Raw genomic sequence first — 22,738 nt, forward strand, 5'->3', positions numbered from 1 at the left:
TGACCTGGAACTCACAGAGATTAGCCTGCCTCTGCCTCCTGAGTGCTAGGATTAAACGTGTGTGCCGTCACATGCAGCTTTGGAATTTTTAATTGAGTTCATGACAGTAATCAAATTGTGAAGCACCAAACTTATGCTAAGTGATCAATTTATACCAAATAATTTTATTTTTTATTTTATTAATAATCCTTAACATATTCTAAATAACTGTCTTTCTAGAAGCAGTTTTTCTAAATAATTTTCCATGACAAATTTAAAACTGGCTAGGAAATTTGTTTGTATATTGGTTAAGACATCAAATTCTATGCTAGTAGAAAAAAATTGTGGGGGTGCAGAAGTGGAAAACAAAACGCCCTTCAAATAGCCAGGCAGAAGGGAGGGATGCTGTGGCCAGATGGTCCAACCGAGGGTTTAATGTAGACATGCAGTTTCCCTACAAACCATCTCAGCATCAGTACTTCCAATGGGTTGCAATGCATTTCCAGTCCACTGTGAATTCTAAATAATGAGCACAGGTAAACCTTTGAGGTTCAGCTTGGCTTGAAGCAGGTTCCCATGATTAAATGCTTGTTCAAAACTCTTTCATCTGGAAGCCTTACAAGAAGCCTTGCTTGGTTTTACTGCCTTTCCTAAAGTGTTTCAGTATTTCCAGTTTGACTTTCCATCTCATTGCAGAGAGTGAAAAGACATTGGGAATGATTGCTCTTTCGTGGATTTCAAAAGAGGATCTGGGTTTGATTTTGAGTAAACATTTGGCTTTGTTTTCAATTTTCTGACCCGGATGCCTCAGCCTTTGGAGAGATCCTATAAAATATATAATTTTATCATTCTGATGGTGACGGTATTTACAAAATAAGTTGGGGCAATTGAGCCAGTTGGCCACATATTTCAAGCTGGAATGTCATTTTGTCTTAATTACATAGACGTTTCATGAAATTGAGGATTTGAAGGGAATGCTTAGTAATTGCTCAAATTGTTCACTTTGCATGAAATAAAATTATTTGTTTATGTAATTATTTAGTTCAGTTTTAATTATATTTTCTCACATACGAATGAAAATATAATTTTTAAAATCTTCAAATACCTCAAACAATGATTAGGAGAGATAGCTCAGTGGCTCAGAACACTTGATATTCTTGAAGAGGACCCAGATTTGATTCCCAGCATCCACATGATGGAGCACAACTATTCTAACTTCAGTTCTAGGGATTTTTTCCACATCTTCTTTTTTTTTTTTTTTTTTTTGGTTTTTCAAGACGGGGTTTCTCTGTGTAGCTTTGTGCCTTTCCTGGAACTCGCTTTGGAGACCAGGCTGGCCTTGAACTCACAGAGATCCACCTGGCTCTGCCTCCCGAGTGCTGGGATTAAAGGCGTGCGCCACCACCGCCCAGCTCCATGTCTTCTGATATCCACAGACACCAGGCGTGTGTGTGGTGCACATACTTGTATGCACAACAATCATATACATAAAATTATAAATAAATTCTAAAATCCCAAGCAATTAATTATTCTTCTACTTAAATTCCTTCCGTGGATAGTATTCACATGTTGGAGAAGGTAAGCTGCCTTTGCTTGTTCTTTATTTTTATGTAGCTTCTTTTACATAGAATAAGAATACTCTAAGGAATAATCTATATGTTGTAAATAAGAAGAATATATGACAGCAAAGGTATGTTAGATGATCAAATGAAAAAAATGTATAAAAATGAATCAACAAAAAAAAACACAACAAAAAAAATGAATCAACAAGGAACTTAATTGTTTATTATTAATGCATAACTATTAGTGGTAAGGGATCACACTTAGTCCTTGGAACCTTTCTGGAAGCACAGACTTGAAGAACTCTGCTAAGTGTCTCGGCTCCCTTGTCAGCTAGGACCGTGTACAGTAAGTGGGGCTGTCCTACTTTTCTCAGGCATTTCTGAGCAGCTTCTAACAGACAGACCTAGGGAAATGAACTCTAATGGACTGAGTTCTACTTGAGAAGGTAGGTGTTTAGCTAAGGTGGCCAGAGTACAGCAGAATGGCCCGGAACAATAAAGGAGGCCTCACCAGTGGGAACATCACTAGAGATAAAGACTGGAAGGGCTGGCAGGAAGCTAGTCAACTTCTTAGCTTGCTCTGTCATAGAGAGCAAGAACAGCCTTCCTGGAAGAAGTTCAGCCACCAAAAAATCAAGTTATCCAATGAAACTCTCCTTGTGTGTCTTCTAATATGTTGCTAGTTTGCATTGATTACAGCACCTTGATAACAATATTACATAATCTTTATCAATACTACTTTTGTATACTCTTTAATTAAAAACATTTATTTTAAAGGCATGCAAAGTACTGCATCTCTTTTATTTTATTTTGTGTTTCATTTCATGTTAGCCTCAGCATGCTCTTATTTAGGGGTGGGGGTTCCCCTGTTCACTTCCTTTAAGTGTATTTTGTCAGTCATTTTCATGCCCTAGTAATATATACAAAGAGCTCCAGGAGTTTTAAACACTCCTTTGTTAGTACTTCTGTTGTCCATGGCTTCCCTCAGTCAATATCCAGGAACCCAGTGTTTCAATATTTCAATGGTCTTCAATCTTGCCTAACTTTGGCTACACAAACAAATTAAATGATAGAACTTGATCTTAGAAATAAACAAAAAGTGTGACATGTTAATAAAAGATTATTGCAAGGACAAATAGTTGAGAAATGTTTTAGTCAATGATCTGGAGAAAAGATAAAGAATAAATGTCTGCACACATTTAAAATTGAATTCTTACTCAGCCTTGAAATATTAAGTCATGAAATGTTTGGGCGTATTTCCTTAGTGATGAAATCCAAATATCTCACTCTGATCAGAAGAAAACACCACTCGTGATATGGATTCCTGAATTTAAGGATACAGTGTTAGCTATTAAACCTCTAGAGGACACATTGTTTAAGCCTTGAGGTCAGACAAATACATCAGTGATGGTTTGTGGGAGGTAGTAACCAAAGGATCCCCTGGTTTTGCTTGGGAGCTGGGTGTCTCTTTAGGAATTCTTAAGGCAGCCTCCTAACCATTATATAAATCAACCTCAAAAATAAATTCCTTCTCTTTCCCAATTGTGGCTGTAAATGGTCATCTGTTATTTTGGATTCAGTTTTGTTCAGAGAAGCAGCAAGAACAGTCCTTTTATGGTGTGTCGTAATTGGCAAGGCTGGTACAATAACGTCGCCGCCACGCACTCACAAGCCCGATCCGATGCTGCGGCATCTGTGCTGTGACCTCACAGATGCGAATGCGGCCTGTGATGAGGTGGTAAGTGTGACAAATCGCATTAACCAAACATCTATTATTCACTCAGGAGTGTGTTGAGCAATTCCCCCACGCTTCCTCACTTCCTTCTCACAAGCCAGAAAGCATCCAGGTAGTTATTGTCATACCAACTAGGAGCTCAATGATGTACATCATGAGTCAGCAGGGCCAGAACCAGGCCTGGAACTCAGGCAGGGCGTGTGATGCTAGCAAGACATTAATTCCTAGGTTACATTTCCTCCCTATTCTATGATTTATGGCTGTGTTATGGCTGTGTAAGGGCCGTACAGTCAAATAGGAAGGATGAGGAATTTTATCAGGAAGGCTGAAGGCTTGGGGGGGTGGAGGGGGGAAGGAAATGGAAAAGCACAGGGGAGATGTTTCTAGGTTGCCTGAACAATGTTAGAGATGTCCATTCATCTAACTGCTGAGCTGTACCAGAATGGCCCTCTTTTTATTTCCTTTTTTTTCTTTTAAAAAAAGTCTTATAGAATCTAGGCTGGCTACTAACTCAGAAAAATCCTCCTGCCTCAGCCTTGAAAGTGCTGGGATTTCAGGTATGAGCCACCATGTCCAGTTGGAATGGACTTGACACTTGTATTCTTTTGGATTTTCCCTAAAACACTTGAGAACCTTGTCAGCACTTAAAGTATGGACAGAGGCATGTTTTTGTTTTTTTTTCTTTTTTTCTTTTCTATTTTGGAAATATGAAGGCAGAGGACATGATTTGTTATTTCCATGCTTGGATCTCTCCAGGCTTAAGGTGTGGTTCGATGAGAAACAGGTCTAGATTTTCTCTGCTTTTGGAGAGAAATTCAGTAGTGCCTCCCTGGACTGGCAACATGACCTCTGCTGAATTGTAAACAAACGAGGCCTCCCTCTGGCTTCTTCAGTTTCTTCTGTGAATTTTTATTTCTTAATCTTCAGCTTTTCATTTTTTTTTTTAACTCCCATGGATGGTGGAAAAGAATTGAATTTAAATGGATCCCTCCATCTAATTCCTCCAATAAATATAGAATGACTCTGACAGTACTTACATAAATTTGGGGAAAAAATAACGTACTGCAGATTATTATTTCAACCCAAGATTCTGTAGGGTTATGAAATGGCAACTTCTACTATATATTTTAGGGGAAACAGGTTAATCTACATAGTTTTCCTTCTGCTTTCTTGACAACAAATGTACGAATTTTTTTTTTTTTAATGTTTGTAAGCTGCATGTGGTGGCTTATGCTTGAACCTCAGCATTTGAGAAGTTGAGGCAGGAGAATCACCATAAATTTGAGGACAGCCTGGACTACAGTCAGTTTCGGGCTATCCTGGACTGCAGAGTAAATCTCTGACTCAAGACAAAACCCCCAACAGAACAAATAAATAAAACTGTTGATAGAAAAAGATGCCATAATTGTGAGATTAAAAAAAAATCCACTAGTTTCTATCTACTACTATAGCAACATAAATTATTCTGTGTGTTGCCTTGAGCAATCCACATAAAACAGTAGTAAGTCATAATAAATCATCAATAAACATGAATTTCATGAGCTAATGAAATATTATACAACATGCATATCATCTAATCACCCATTCACATATTTTGTGATTGTTGTTTTGAGACAGGGTATCACTGTTTACCTCAGTCTACCCTTGATATCAGGGTCCTCCTGGTTTTGGCCCCGAGTGCTAGGATAAGAGGCTGCCACACACTCTATCTAGCTAATAATATTGTTTGAGTCAAATTTAATTAAGAAAGAACATTGCATTAGTCAATTGTATTTGCTAGTGTACATTGTATCTACTTTACAACATCTATTATGTATATATAATTTTGAAGTAATGACCATTAATTAACCTTGGATATTATTATAGTTTCGTGTTCTTTGCCATTAAACTAAAGCGATGGATGGGGCAGTGAAATTTATAGCCCCATTCCAGTACCTCTTTCAAAATTTTTCATTTTTTTCCCCCTGAAAATCCTTTGTAATTTTCCCGAACTTACTGAGAACTTCAAGAGATTGGAAAAATGAGGGATGCCAATGTCATATGATCAAAAAAGGGAAAAGATGTGGGTCCATGGTATTAAAATTTAAAGAAGGAGGAAGAAGAGGGGCTAGAACTGAATATCAGGTTCATCATGCATCGGGGAGGAGCTTATGAAGCCCCTCCCTTCCTCACGGAGTAACTATTGGTGGTTAACAGTTCTTGGGAGAGGGCTTTTCATTTCTCTCATGGTCTACCCACTAATACATTACTTTTGTTCCAGTAGATAACCCCTCCATCCTCAGGCAAGAAACTTTAATTAAAGTCAGTGGGTCGCATTCATAAAAAGAAGCCATTGAGTAGGAGAGGGCTTGTGGGGAAGAAGGGTTCAAGCAGAAGAACGGGGTGTGAGAGGAGATGGGGGTGAACGGGACTACAGTTCACTCTGTAAGTGAGTGAAACTGTCAACAATAAAAGAAGCTGAAGAAGACACAGACTCATTATCTTCGCACATCATACAAAATCTAGGAATATTGAACCTTCATACTTTTTTAGACTGAATTAGTTGATTTATGTACAAAGGTTCCATTTTTGCCCATGCTGTCTTGTTGCAGAACTTATCTGGACAATGGATAAAATTATGAGCTTTTATGGGAAGATGAAATCCATAGGGTGAGAGAGTCGTGATAAAGTGGGCCATTAAATTAGAAATATAAGTTCCGACTTAAAACACAGTAAAGCACACGCAGCATTACGAGGTTTATACTTTGGCAGAGAAACCTGGCTGTAATCTGTTTTCAAATAAATAGATTGTGTACAGCTGTCCTGATATCCCTGGCAAAACGACGACTTAATGTTGATTAGGAGAGAAGGCCTTTGAAGTGAGCAAGGCAGCAGCCCCTTCGATGTCTTTAGTGATCATTATCAGTCTCTCCCTGAAGGATGACTTGGAGCCAAAAGCTCTTTGCTCCAAGCTGGTTAAGGTGGATTCGGGAGCGGAGGCTTTGTAAGTCTGAAAAGGCCTTCTCATTCACAGGCCTCTGGTGTCTGATCCCTTTAGGATCGTGAATGTCTGAGACTAAGCAGATGCGGCCCTTTTCAGAGAAGGGCAAGTCCGCATCGTGGTTATTATTTATTCATCATGAGAACAGCGAGTGAACACGTACTCTGCAGAAAAATCAAATCAGTGTTCATTTTGTGGAGCAGCTGCATTCGGCAGAGAGAACGCATTTAGTTCTAACTTTGGAAGCAGAGCAATTATAGATGTTATTAGTTGGAGATGCAAATGAGCGGCCGCATTTTCTTCCAAGTTGTATTTCCCTTGTAATGCTGAAATTCAGATCAGTTCAGCACTGGTAAAAGTGGATTCCTGACTGCTTAGAGAGGCTGGAGCTTTGTCCACACACTACTAGTTTCACTAAAAGTATTTATGTACCAGTTAACCTTGGGGACTAAATCTGCATTTCTTCATGTTGAAGAGTTGAATGGATTTTGTTCAAGCCATTGTCCCTGGCTGCTACACATTGATTATTTGCGCCGAAGCAGAGATTCAGATTGTGTTGAACATACACGATTTTAGGTGCTAATAAAATTAATTTGTGGATTGCAAGGATATCTTCAGAGAATGTAAAGAATACGTAACTTGGACATATATGATCTGATTTGTGAAAGGCCAATATTACATAGAATTTTGAGAACATTATTTTTTTTCTTTTGTTTTTCGTAGTGCTAGAGATGGAACCTGGAGCCTATTGCACAAGTGTCCCACCACTGTCCTCCATCACCAGGCCCCCAGGAACTTGCTGTAACTACTTGGTTTATAAGTGCCTACCTTTGAAGTTCTGGGACCTTGTATGGGTGTAGTCGCAGAATTACAAAAAGAGGACAAAAAGATGCATTCTGTGCAAATGGCTAAAAAGCACATGTCAAATATTTTGAATAATGGCACGACACATGTATGTATGTATGAACCGAGTAAAGCTTTATCAAATCTGAATATGTGTATAATAATTATTGTTGTCTGACTATCCATCCATCACTCTAACTACCTACCCTTCGTTCCATACTGCAATGTAGTAAAACTATCCTTTGGGGGACTTGTTATTGATACTGTAGTTAGCAATGTTTGTTAATTCATGCTTATGCAGCATTCTAGTGTGAATTTTGATAGTATATATATATATATATATATTATATATATATATATATATATATACCGGCTTTTGAACTTTAAAGCCTGTCTTCCTAACTTGATGATTAAGAAAAAAAATCAAAACCTGAAATTTTTTCACTATTTTATCCATACAGTCTCATTATTTGCAGTCCACAACAATGCATTAGAAATGTTTTCAGAAAGACATGATTGAATGAGGCTGAAATCATGGCAACATAAGACTGCCAAGCCAGTCAGCGAGAGAGCAGCTCCAGGCTTCCTGTCTTCCCCTGATCATCCATTGCCTTGGCCACTAGCTTCCAATAGTAAACCCTCACAAAATTTCTTGAAGTCATTGGTTTCTTTAGTTCAGACCCTGGCCTGGTACATCAATCTCTTCAATAGACTCGAAGTATTTTCAATGACTTTATTTTTCCACCATGGTTTATTTCTTATTCGTAACAACTCTCTAAGTTCTGTTCCTTCATCTGCAAACATTTTTTGGGCTCTCCTCTGAAGCTTCCATGCCTATATTTTACTTTCACTTTGAGATTAAGCTGGAAGCTTATCTATATCATTAAAATGCCCACGTAGTATATATTCTAGAGCCGACTGACTACAAGATGTGCTTAACTCATGGAATGCAAAGAATTTATTGTGTACAAATGGAAACATTTTGGAATTGTACACAAATTAAGACATCAGGGCATCTGCAGTCAGTCCTTATGTAGCAAGTGAAGAAAGGCTAAGGTTTTAACGTGTGCCTGCACTAGGGTGAGGGCAACTTTCAAGACTGCTGTCAGTGACATCAATGTTATGTATGCTTTTCTGCAGGATATACTTACTTCTTGTATTTTTACCTATAACCTACTACATTTGAGTCCACCTTATTTCTGTTTTAATTTTCACATTAAAATTAATCTTACAAATTGATTGAAATGGAAGCTATTATTATGCCCCCTTACATTTATTTATTTTCAGTCTGCTAAAGAAACATTATACTATTGTTTGCAAAGTCTCATGTACACAATAAGGACTCAAAGGTTATGACTCTAATACACTTAATCTATGGATGTATTCTAGGAGATGATTCAGACCTTCTTGAAAAAAAGAGTCTAGATATAAAGGATAAATGATTTTTTTAATTGTCCAGTGGTTTATAAAAGTGCTCAGCAATACAAATTCCACATGTGCTGCAACTGCAGACATATAAAACCAGTGTGACAAGGAAGGATCATTAAGCAATCTGATTTTCTTGTTGGGAGAGTTTAATGCTGCTGGGTATAGTATTAAAATGTAGAATTTGATAGCATGTCTTAAACTTTTAATGATGTGTTCATGAATATAAAACATGCTTCTCCTAGTGACTTTATGGCTTCTCCTCTGCATAATTAGTAGTATCTGTTTTATGGGCTTACTGTTGTTTCCTTGATCCCATGAAAATGTGAAACCACTGTAATGATTTACACCATTCCAGGGCTTTAAAGATATGAGCTGTTTCTTAAAATAAATAACCAAAAAATCCACAAGTGTAAGCCTGGAATGGAGGTTATAATGTCCGAGGTTTAAAAACAAACAGGATGCTTAAATAAATGTTTTGTTTTAGAAGATTTGACTTTTATGAAATAGAAACATGAACTATATTAGTCTTTTATTAATCACATAAAGCTCCCTTCATTATACACAAATATTCCTTCCTTACATTTGGGGAAACTCTCTTTGAAAAATGATTATTTGGATCATGTATACTCTTAAGGTTATGAATTCAAGTAATAAAGAGATACTCATTATTAAGCATTAAAGTTCCACATATCCAGGCAAACTCTATTAGTCATTTAAAAATTATTAGTAAATGCACAAGAGTGCTTCTATACTGGTGAGTTTTAGACTTTAATTAGCTTACTACTTATGATATAATATAAATTTTTATGTTGTCTCAAGAGATGAAATAACCATGTCCTTTTTGGGTTATTTTCATTATTTAGCATCTGGAAATGTAACATTTTCAGAGAACTTTAACTATATTCATGTTTTTCTTCTAAGTTAATGAGTGGTAATGAAGTTTTAGAAGTCAATAGGTTACATATTACAGTCATATCAGTATCTTCTTCAAAATAGGAAAATAGTGCATTAGCACAATTTGCATATAATTATTGTTAGACTTTCTGTTTTGTTGGCATGGAGCTGTGTGTATGTTTTGAGGGATACATGAACAATAAGCTTTTCCACTCCAAACAAATGCTTTGGATTACCTTCTTTAATTAGATTGACATTTGAAAAATTAATTCGTCAATTATTTGATACTTTGTGCAACCTACATAACAGTAAAAATCCTGTAGCTATTGTAGGCCACTGTTCCTAAGGTAAGAGTTAGTATGAGGTTAATTAAAGAATAGGTTCCAAGTTGTGTGTTTTTGTGACATTCACTAAATAAACACATCATTCTTATTCACAATTTAAAATAATCATGACATTGGATTATTTATAGTGAGTTATATAATTGGTGAGCTTCCACCACTTTTCTTAACATTTTAATAAGTAATTAACATCAGTTTAGAATTACCTTAAAATATTTTTGAAGTAATCACATGGTACAGAATTGGGGTTCTTGGAATGCAGAACCGATAGCAGAAAGATGAATCTGTGTTTTATTTAGTTCGCATTTAAAGTTTGCTTCCATTTGAAGACATAATTTACAAAAGACTGAGTTCAGAATTCTTTGATGTAGAAATATTTAAGATGCAAATATGGTTCATATATTCTATTCTTGGAAGTCTTTACAAACAGCAGCCATTTCTCAGTTTTCAACTGAGAACACCATCCAGTGCCTGAGGTGAGAGGATCGTTGGCTTGGACAACTCAGTTTCCACTGCCATTCCTTGCAGTTTCACTCTAATATCTCACACCAACAGCCAGTCAAAAAGTTGTTCTTTGTGCCTCAGAGGGATTAGGGCCATGACTTATCTGAAGGAAACTCATTCCAAATTTAGAGACATTAAGACCTAGTGGAGTTGCGTAGGCTTTTATTTCTGGTTTCAACCTACAATAATTTATTTCACTACTCAACCCCTTTCTAGATGAACATTTAATAGCCATTGCTCACATTACTGAGTTCAATCCACCCAACTACTGAATCGCTACCTTTAACAATGACTGGAAATCTGTAACCAGAAAGAGAAATTCTATTGACTCTACTTGTAGCATCTGAGTGTATTGTAAATGAAATTTAGCTTCAGATGAAGTAAGAGAATACTATTGTAAATAAGCTGTCCATTGCCACCCACATCTTTTTTTTTGAATTCTTTCTTTCTTTTTTCTTTTTTTTTTTTTTTAATGTGCATTGGTATTTGCCTACATGTGAGCATGTTGGGTCCCCTACAACTGAAGTTACAGACAATTGTGAGCTGCTATGTGAGTGCTGGGAATTGAACTTGGGTCCTCTAGAAGAACAGTCAGTGCTTTGAAGCACTGAGCCATCTCTCCATCTCTGCTACCCACATCTTTGTTTCAAAGAGCAAACATAAGTGATAGAAATTGCAATTTTGAAAAGATTATTTTATTTTTAACTATGAGCATGTGTGTGGGGTCGTGGTGGTATTATATGCACATGATTGTGGGTGCCCATGGAGTCCAGAAGAGGTGTTAGATCCGCTGGAGCTGGAGTGAACAAGGCTGCTGTGAATTGAGTTCTCTGGGAGATTAGCATGTACTCCATTTCTCCAGCCCTAGAAATGACAAGGTTAACACAATGCAAGGTTTTAATTTTAAATAACCCTTGACTACCATAATCTTATTTTCTAGTACCATTCCTGAAAGTACCTCAGTTTCCAAGAAGTAAAATATTGGACAGTCTCTTATTTACCTACTAGCTCTGGGATTTTAAAACTGATGATTTCTCTTGAGCAATTTTCAAGTAATCCTGGGCATAGGTAAGTGAAATGTTATATAGAAATCAAACACTTCGGGCTGGAGAGATGGCTCAGAGGTTAAGAGCACTGGCTGCTCCTTCAGAGGTCCTGAGTTCAATTCCCAGCAACCACATGGTGGCTCATAACCATCTGTAATGAGATCTGGTGCCCTCTTCTGGCCTGCAGACATACATGCAGGCAGAACACTGTATACATAATAAATAAATAAATCTTAAAAAAAAAAAATCAAACACTTACTGATATTAAATCATAAAGAATTAAATTTTGGCCAGAAAATACTGCAGGATGTAGATCACCTTTGACATTTTTTTCAGTCAGTCACTAATTGATTTTATAATCATCAATGCTGAGGTTACTGCTTCACATATTGCTTCCACATAGCAGACGTATGTTTAGAGTCATTTCAGAAATTGTTGGAAATCAACATAGTAATATAAATGCAATGCAAAAAATATACTAGTTCAATATATGCTGAGGAATGATGATAGGAAAATGTTATGTTTTTGTTTTCCACAATGAAACATGCTGTATAAGCACAGAACAGTTTATATGGGCAGTAAAACCTTTGCAGTGCACGACATGAAACAGTCTCAGATCTGAGCCTAAGTATTTTAGGCAGCATTTGAAGGTGTGGTGAAGTGCCGGTGTTGTGCGACCAGACCCAAGACTGTAGTGAGTTCCTGTGACTTACCATGTGTGAATGCTGCCAGAAACATACCTATTCATTATCAATTTGATTCAGAGTGAGTGAATATTTGGTCATCTAATGTTTAGGAACATTTTAACGTTGACAAATTTTTCCAGCCCTTTTATTCAGCTGCATAACCCCACATGGGGTTGAGATTCACAGTTTAAGCAGGGATCTAGACTGGTATTTGGCACACACTACATATTCATTATATGTTTATCTCAGTTATGTATGAATGAATTTGTTGAATTATTCGTGTACCCTCTAAACATAACACCTTATAGTAAATGATGCATTGCACATAGCATATCCACAGACCTACACAGAATTCTCTTGGAACCCTGTGCTTTCCCATCTTGGTGTAATTATTTCTTCTTTCCTGGAAGAAAGCACTTAGTAAAGCCACCTTTAACTTTTAAGTAGGACCTGTCTGACATACTCCATCCAGATTCACTTCAAAAGGCATATTCTTTGAAAAGACATACTTTATTTGAAACAAAGGAGAAAATTAGGATTATTAATTGATAAAATCTCCCCAGACTGGGAGAATTGCTTGAAAGTAGACACAATTCATTCAAATAGCCATTGGAGGTTGTAGATCATGTGCTGTGGGATGTTCTGTGTGCTGTGAATGTGCTGCTCTGATTGTTTGATAAATAAAAAGCTGATTGGTCAGTAGCCAGGCAGGAAGTATAGGTGGGATAAGCAGACAAGGAGAATTGTGGGGAGGCTGGAAGGCTGAGTCAGTAGATGCAAAAGCAGCATGTAATGGCATACAGGTAAAGCCATGAACACGTGGCAACATATAGATTAACAGAAATGGGCTGAGTTTAAGTGTAAGAGCAAGTCAGTTGCAAGCTTGAGCTAATGGCCAGGCAGTTATAATTAATATAAGCCTCTGTGTGTTTACTTGGGTCTGAGTGGCTGTGGACCAGGTGGGACACAGGAAAATTTCAGCTACAATCACGCCTTTGCTAGTCCATGGTGAAATGGCTCCAGATGGATGAGTCATGTGATGCTTCCCCCTTTTCTACCAGAAGTGTACAGAGGAAGATCTCCACACACCTGTGATGAGAGTAAGGATTGGACTTCTGTAAATACCTACTATTTAACCCATGTGAATAGTTACATCGTGAAAGACATCATGGAACCTAAAAATGTCCTGTGATTTCTCAGAGACCCTAAGGGACCTTTCACTGGGCTGTCAATATACCCTCGTTCCTTCTATTTTCTCACTAATATGATCTTTGCTCTCTTAATTGTTTGACTTGTGTTATAGGAATGTATCCTGCTTCAATTTATTTGAAGCTTGGCTGGGGCCCTTGGCACATTGCAAGGACTGTGGGCTTTGAATTAGGAAGGGAAAGTAGGATGCCTACCCAAGGCGAGAGATAATGAAAGCCCATGAACACTGGTGGAAATGGAGAGGAACAGACAAATGTGACAACATTTGAGAAGTGATGTCTGTCTAACATGGTGCATTATAGAATTTTTACATTGGTACTAACCAAATACTTGAGAAAGTCAAATTTCATAAAGTTTTTGTTTGGAATATTTTCAACTGATGACAGGGTAGAAAAAGTAGTACAATGGCTCACATATATAACACTTGCCAGAGTAATCAGCTAGAAAAGTCTTCCTACATGTGCTATTTTAACTAACTATTAAATCTTCAGAATATCACCTTACATGCTAAAATACATGGGCAGAAATACAAACATAAAAAAGAAATTGAGAGCTATGCCCATATTATTTAGTATCTAATACAGAATTAGATTTACCTGACTTAAAAATGGTCAGAAACATACTTAATGCAATGTTTGGAAGACACAACTCTCGAAACGATGGCCAATGGAAAGGATATTTACTAATTCATTATTTTTTCCTGTTTTGGTTTTTTGAGGCTGTGTCTCCCCTCTCTCTGTTGCCCAGGTTGAGGTTGAACTAGTCATTGTCCTCCATTAGCTTCCCCAACACTGGGTTTTTTAGATGTGCAACCCCTTGCTCAGGAAATTAATTCTATTTTGTGTCCTAACTTAATTAGTATGGTTTGCACTAACAAAGTACATAACCCTATACACAACTCAGTTAAGGAAGAAACATGTTAAAATATAGGATCTGAATGATGTGTTATCATTTGAAGTTCTAACAAAAATTTGTTAAAATTCTGGTAAAAATTAAATAACTTACACAGTTAAAGTAATGAACTTGGAATACTTCTGGATATTGTTACATCGAATAACTCTCAGCTTACCTTCCTAAATTTTATATTCAGTCACTTTTTTTTCTAATAAAATATTTTTAAATTCTTTTTTTTAAAAAATTTGTCAGTTTGTGTAAGAAGATATGTACTATTTATTCCTGGTGCCAAATTTGTGAGCCAAGGTATTCATTTTAGATAATCATTATTTGATGAATAAATGAGAACATCATGAAGCAAGACCAAAGATATGCTTTCTTAACTTAAGCTTTGTGTTTCAATCTAAAGGTGTAATTTGCTTATTCCAAATATACACTCATGAAGGAAATCTTTGATGCTCCAGATTTCCAATAACAAACATCACAGAAAGTTTGACATACTGCCAAATCCCACCCTTAGTTTCAAAGCTTTCCTGTCTCTTGTATAGTTCATTTTACCCTGGCTCACGCTAGCAGCAGGGGAGGGCTAAGTAGAGGTATGTTTGCAGTATGGGCTCTGGTTCTCTTGCTTCCTATAGCAGTGGGTTTTCTGTCCTCCCATACTTCCAGCAAGTCCCCATTTCTCTCAGTTCCCAACACCTAGAAACAAGGTCTACCCTAGACACCTAGTGGTCACACCTGGCAGGATCTCACAGGCACTCCTCATAAGGTAATCCACAGCTACCACACTCTCTAAGATCTGTCATATTGGAAATTTCATTCTCTGGACATGGTGTACAATCAAAACAGCAGACAGCCTTTCCTTTCCGAAGGGATTTTCTGAATCCTACTCTGGAAGGCATACTGCAAACTGAAGGTGGTGTCTGTCTAATGTCCATGGTCCACTCTATCATGTCTTCAGTCATAAATAATTGCTGACCATGTAGAAAATGTTTTGAAAGCCAGGCAGTGGTGGCGCACGCCTTTAATCCCAGCACTTGGGAGGCAGAGGCAGGCGGATCTCTGTGAGTTCGAGGCCAGCCTGGTCTACCAAGTGAGTTCCAGGAAAGGTGCAAAGCTACACAAAGAAACCCTGTCTCAAAAAAAGCAAAAAAAATGTTTTGAAAACTTTCCTATTTTCACCTTACGTCCAAGACCTGGTAGAAAATTCATAATGTAGAGAGAATGTCGTATTCTGTATCCAGTTTTCCTTGGTGATTCATGTTGATTTGTTCTCCAGGATTTATAAATTGGTTGATACAGTAGGTAGGAATGTCTCCAGGGAATGGAGGAAGAAAAGGAATACGAGCCCCTGCAGGTAGTCTGGTACAGGGCTGGGATGTGACTGGGGAGTTGGAATTGGAGGATGGGAGGAGAATGAAGATTACCTACTCAGTTCCCTGGTGGGCATTTCTAGTAGGCTTCCAAGGTGAGCATCCTTCACATGTTGGTGGTTGACATGAAGGGATGGTGTACTAGATAAGTTTATGTCACCTTGACACAGGTTTGAGTCATCTCAGGGTTGGAAACCATAACTGGGAAAATGCCTCTATAAGAGATTCCTTTCTTTTCTTTTAATTATGAAAGTTTGGTCTTTAGCTTAGGTTTTGTTCCCAACAAGTTCTTAATTAACTATTTTCTTAATTAATGACTGCTGTGGGAGAGACCAGCCCTGGCCTGGTGGTCTTGGGTTCTATAGGAAACCAGGCTGAGCAAGCCATGGGGAGAAAGTCAGTATACAGCAACCTTCCATGGTCTCTGCATCAGCTCCTGAGTCCGACTTCCTGCCCTGTTTGAGTTTCTGTCCTGACTTTTCTCAGGGACACTTGGCTCAGCCTGGGAGGAGGGGGCTGGACCTGCCTGGACTGAATCTACCAAGTTGAACTCAATCCTCAGGGGAGCCTTTGCCCTGGAGGAGATGGGAATGGGGGGTGGACTGGGGAGAAAGTGGGGGTGGGTGGGAGGGGGGAGAACAAGGGAATCCGTGGCTAATATGTAAAATTAAATTAAATTATAAAATAAAATTTTAAAGAAGAAGTGGGTTTTCAGTATATGAGGCACTTCCCTCTTAAAGTGTTATTCCATAATGGAGGTCCTAGATCATGAGACTGGTTTGTCTTAGTGTGAGGCTTTTTCAATTCCATCTGTGACACCAGCAGAGACTTTAAGAGGACAATGGCCCTGGGTGTTCAACTACCTTTTTTTTTTTTTTTTCCTGCAAAGCATCCCTTCCTGGATGTTCATGGTGAGAAACATAGGGTTGCTCAGAGGAAGCCAACATTGTAGGAGTAGATGTGAGCTATGGGAAGGTGCCCTGATCACTACCAGGAAAGTACTGCTCTCAGTGAAAATTGGCAATGGAGCTCCAGACTCGGGGTGAGAGCTGGGTAGAATTCCTTCATTTTGACTGCTCCCTTTGGAACCATATGGGCCTCAGTTGCAGATCTTCCAATAAGGCACTGTCTTTAGTGGTGAGCTTCACACATGGGTTCAGTGCTTTCTATGAGGCATGAATCCAAAGTGTTGTAGCTCATGGTGGTTGGTAAGTTCATGACCATATTCCAGGCCACAACTCTGTCAGGTACGTTATGAAACGATAAAATAGTCCCATGTCTGTCTGTCCACAGACCCCAAACCAACTACCCATACTGCCCCCATGATGATCAACTTAAGAAGAAGAAAACTTCATTTTAATTTGATAACACACACACACACACACACACACACACACACACACACACACACAAACGATGTCTTGTTCATGTTTTTTAGTCCTGCTTTCAGAACATCTGTTCTTTTAACCGAGGTGAAATGTCACAATTTCCAAAAGGAGAAATAAGAAAAAAAAAAAAAAAAAAAAAAAACCCAACCCTCCACGAATGCAAACACAGCTTCAGAGGCAACATATTGCAGTCACGATAAACCCATATTCCTTAATGAATTGGGATTTTACGAAGAGCGGTGGGTGTGAAGGGCAGCCACCACTGTCTCTGCAATAGTAGAAAAATCACAAGTGATCTAAAGTCTTTTAAGGTTCTTTTCCATTTAAAACATTGTAGTAGTGTTTGTTCTCCAGGCAACCAGCACACACACATACACACACACACACACACACACACACACACACACACACTTCTTATTCAGTGAAAGATAAAACCCAGCTTTTCTCTTAAATGAGGTAGCTGAAGCATACCAGATTTCTGTTTTCTTAAGGGTGGAAATGGCTAAAGTTTGATACAGTCCAATCCACATATGGATGCCATATTTACTTATTAGACTAAAAGTTGTGAGAACATGTTTCAGTGAATCATTTTTCTTGATGAGGTTTATGTGAGTACACTTACTTAAGCAAACAATTTAAAATTATATATTTTATTAAAGGATGGCATTATATAAAAATAAAAGGGCCCGTTTTCTGACACACGTCACCTCTGATTGATTGATTTGTTGCAGAAAATGCTGATCTATTGTGCTGTTTCCCATTATTTTCAAGACGTCGCCTCTCAATAAAGCTCTATTCTCTTTATTGATTCCAAATACCTCTTAGCACATCTCTGTAAAGTCATCTTTATGGTTTTATCAGGCTTTGGTGACCTTTTGACCCTGTTCTCTACCATGGATGATAAAATTAATGAGCAACTGCTTTTGATCACTGGATACTTACCTGACACTGAGAGGAAAATAACAATGTGTCTGTTTTCTTTATATTTGGAATATTGATTCCCCCCACCCCAATAAATTTTGTCAATTTTATTCAACCATGTCAAATGTAGATGCTTTTGCTTTGTCTGATCCTGCAGTTTCCCAGGATACAATGAACCAGAGAAAGAAGGCTATTCTTCAAAGCACCATCATACAGTTAAGGTAAACAAAGAAACATTTCTAACTAGCAGGGTATGGTGCTGTACATCTGTAATCTAACCCTGGTACTAGGGAGCCTGAGACAGGGGGATCATGAGCTCAAGGCCAGCCTGGGCTACTCAGCAATCCTGAAGCCAGCCTGGACTGTCAAAGTCTGTCTCAAAACAAAGGGAAGCAGAGGCTGGAATAGCAGAAGGAGAAGACTAACCAACTTTACAGATGAAGCAAAGTTCTCAAGGCACAGAGTCAGCTATCCTTAGCAGAACACGGAAAAGGCCAGGACATGAGAGTTTTTGTGGAAGTTCTCAAAACCCAGACAGCTCAAGCTTGATCTTCTGGAGTGGAGTAGCTAGCAATGAGGATGGAGAGAGCTGGCAGGCCACAATAGAGACAGTTTTAATGTGAGCTGCTGTGATAACGTGCCTCCCGAAGCAACAGAGATTCATCCCCATGGCTAGAGACTGGGCATCAGATCAGCATGATCATCATGTCTTTCCAGTGTGCACCGTCTCTGGGCACAGATTGCTAACTCTTCCTTGAATTCTTACACCATGGAAAGGAGAATGAGAGTATTCTCTGGGTCTGCCCTTCAGTGAGGGTACTTATTTCATTCATGGATGTTATCCTGGTGGCTTAATTAATTGTATCTCAAAGGTACAACCTCCTAACATCATTATAATGGGCTTTAGAATTTCAGTGTATGCATTTGGGGCTGTGGGGGGCACAATACCAACATCCAAACCATTGTAAAGTTTTTTATTCTTTAAGTGCACAGGCACAACACAAATTATGAGTATTATCTCAGGAACACAGAGAGTAAATAGAAAGGATCTGAGCCTAGGTGCTTGCTTGCTCTTTTTCAGAAGAAGTAGGAACTGAAATTAGGAACTTGAGAGCTGGTAAGACAGACATAGTTTTGTGTACTGGCTCTACCACATACTTGCACTGTGATCTTGTATAAGTAAATCTCTCTAATCTAATCGGATTTCTTTGAATCTGAAGAACTTGCCTAATAGTGTTCAATGTAGAATGTTTGTGAGAATAAAATTTGATGATAGGTTAAAACCAATATGGTGATATGAACATAAGTCTAAGCAAGTAGTAGTTACTGTGGTTATTATTTAAAATCATCAAACAAAAAAGAGTAATCCTTAATCCTTTTGTGGAGTATCTTCATATTTTATTGTAGGAAGACTTTTCTGTCCTACCAGCCAGTTCCACATAACCACACAGACACTTATTATTAATTATAAATGCTCAGTCAATAGCTTAATCTTGTTACTAAATTAACCCATATTTCTTATCTACCCTCTGCCACGTGGTAGTGCCTTCTTTCAATGTGGCACATTCTTCTTGCTTCTCTCTTTGTCTCATGAGACTCCCAAGATTCCACCCTTCTTCCCAGCATTCTTAGTCTGTTTGTCCCACCTATACCTCCTGCCTAGCTATTGGCCAGGAAGCTCTTTTAGTAAATCCACCAGAAGGCACCTTGGCAAAGACACATCTTCACAGTGTACACAAAGATTATTCCATGACATTTTATTATAAAAGCTACATTTCCTTTCACCTAGTTTCACTCTAAATTTCTTCTACTAGTATCATGCATAGTATACTTGAGAATTTTTCACGCATACATATTGCTTTGGAATAAAAGAACATTTTTAGATGTCAGTGGCAAGATCAAGATTGGTGCAAACAACAAAGTGAGCTGTTGTCCTTGTGGTGTGCACAATCTACTTTAAGTCAAAAAGTATTCTTACTACTAAAGAGCTAAAGTAACAAAAATCACTGTATCCATGAAAGAAAACAGGAGCAGAATAGTGTGAAGTGGCCTCTTCTGTCCCTTTTAGTGTCAAACTTGTCTATGTCTCAATTAGTATTTACCAGGATATTGTATCTTATTCATGTCTAGTAAACTAATTAAATCACAGAGTCTCTTGGTTCATAGAGTTAGCTTCAAAGAAAATCTAGTGATCATCCCTCCAAGTTTTCCCTTCCCTTCCCTTCCCTTCCCTTCCCTTCTCTTCCCTTCCCTTCCCTTCCCTTCTTCCCTTCCCTCCCCTCCCCTCCTCTCCCTTTCCCTTCCCTTCCCTTCTCTCCCCGCTCTTTCCTTCCCCTCCAATTCCCTCCTCTTCCCTTCCCTTATTTTCTTTTCTGTCTGTATTTCTTTGTGTCTGTATACACATGCACCATGCACACGCATGCACATATAGAGGTCAAAGGACAAAGTTGTGTATCGGTTACCTTTTCATCTTATTTAAGATAGGATCTCCTTGCTGTTTTTTATTTCCACTGCATAATACACCAGGATCTGGCCAAAAGGCTTCCAGGGATGGTCTCACCTCTACCTCCCATCTCTCTATAGGAAAGCAGGAGTTATAGTGAAGCAGGCTACACAGCCAGCTTTTACATGGATTCTGAGGGATTTGAACTCAGGTCCTTCCCTACACTGACATGCTTTTGTCACCAGGGCCATTTCCCTAGCCCCACTTCTGGTTTTTGACCCATCTGTTCACATCCCATCCACTGCTCCAGAGTCCTGGCTTCTGTTTAGAAGCATGCCAAGATCAGGGGTCTGACTTTTACTCCTAGCTCCATCCATAGAAACAGATGTATCTTTTATAGGAGCAAGCTCAATTACTCTTTGGTATTTTCTCCCATGTGAACCACCATCAGAGTAAGAGCATCAACAACCAGGAAAATGATTTGGGGTTTTGGCCTTAATTTTACAAAAAAATAAAAAAATCATTTTTTTGACTTTATGCTAGAAGATCTTCTTACAGTAGGTGAAGAGTGAAAAAATAAAACAATTGAAGGAAACGTAAAAGTTTATCCCGGTCCAGAACATGTAGGAGCCTCAGAGCTCATGGAAGGCAGCTCCCCTAGGCACTCTCCTGCTATCGGGAGTGTTCATCATAGTATGAGGCTATGCTGTCTGCACCTTGAAAAGAGAACCAGAAAAAACAGTCTTTGTCTGTAGTTCCAAGGGGAGCTACTAGGGTGTCTGCTACTGAGAAGCCACATGCAAAGACCGGAAGGAGACAACATCATCTGGTCCCAGCATTAGTAATACGTTCTGTCTAAATTAACAGTCTATTCAATTTAATAAAGGTTTGTAAGTACCTATTACATGCCTGCCATAGTAAACCCTAGGTTTAACGTAAGCTCCCTGCCTCCTGTAATTAACAGTTTAATGAGATGCAAAGACAAGTACACACACAAGGAGTTGAATGCTTTAGTAAAACCATTACAGGATGCTGGGAGAAAAAAAACCGAAGTCGTTGGATAGATTTGCATGCACGCTGAAGGCTGAGGTGAGAGCCTTCAGGGATATCAGAGGAAGACAAAGAAGGGGTTGAGCAAATGCATAACTGTAGTGATAAGCATGTGACAGCACAGTCTACCTTACACTCCCAAGGTGCTATCAGAGGAATGTCAGCATATTTAGCATGACTGAACTCCAGCAATTGCATGCACTTACAGAGAGCTAGAACCTGTACTCTCTCATTCCCGGGCCCTTTCAATTTATTTTCTCTAGTCTAGTAATCCCAGATTTGAATGCACAACCTCATCTATGACATGTTTTGTTGTCAACAGTGAGAACACAGTAAGACAAGACTGAGGACTGGCTTCTCAGTACATAAGTTCTTATGTTAACTAGGAGTGTCCCTTAGGAAGCTGCATACTATTCCTAAAACTGCTAAGCTAAGGGGTGAAAGGCAAATCTGTGAGATGAAGCCATACAGCTGCTGACTGAAAAGAACTTTTTGCAGATGATTTTGACATTTTAAAGACAGTTGCTTGATAAGAGCACCACTACTCATCCATCATATTTGGAATTAAAATGTTATATGATCCTTTTTTTCTTTTAGAATTAAAGAGTTCTTGACAATTTTTTGTTTATTAACTTACTTTGGTTGTAGAGATAGAATACTTATTTGGAAATTTAAAATTGTGAATAGTCCTGAGTAACTGTGGTTTTAAATGTCTTTTGTCAATCTGATCAGCAGGGTCACTCTGGGATATATGTGACTAGGGAGAAAGGGCAGGGGCATCACACTATGACTTCCATGAAACACCACCACACAGCATCAGCTCTACTTCTTTTGCTGTGTGAGTAGTGGTGTATCCAGTTTCCAAGAGAAAAGGAGGATGTCTTTGCCATGCAAATGGAAAGATATATTACAAAGACGCACAGGTGAGGTTCACGGAAGTTAACACCTAATGTGCAATGAGCAGCCAGTATCTGCTGCTGCAAAGAAGAAGCCCTGCAGAGCAGAATCTCTAAAATGGGGCTGAGAAGATGGAGAGCATGGGAATCACGCTCTGTAATCAGACCTTGGTCAGTGGCACGATGGCTTTGCGACAGGGGACTAGGATAAATGAGTGCCTTTATTATGGGGTTAGTGTTAAACTTTAGGATCTTCATATTTCCTACTTGTAGGAAACAAAGTTTGGGAAGTAGGAATTATTATGATACCGATTGCTTCCTGTGCGACGTGGAACTTGAGTGAGACATAGCAGTGAGGTGTTTCCATTCTGCCCCTTTCTGGAGGAAACTAGACTTTGGGGGAGTTAAGCAACCTGGTAGAAAAAAGAAATAATAAATTGAACATTCCCAGTTTTTCTTAATAGAACTGATGGATAAGAACTTTAAATATACCCGTAATTTTCCAAGTCAAGATTCCAATGATGTCAATGGATTTGCCTGATTTTCTAATGAGAGACAAAATTAAT

The sequence above is a fragment of the Peromyscus leucopus genome, chromosome 17 (genome assembly GCF_004664715.2).
Source record: "Peromyscus leucopus breed LL Stock chromosome 17, UCI_PerLeu_2.1, whole genome shotgun sequence".
NCBI lineage: Eukaryota > Metazoa > Chordata > Mammalia > Rodentia > Cricetidae > Peromyscus > Peromyscus leucopus.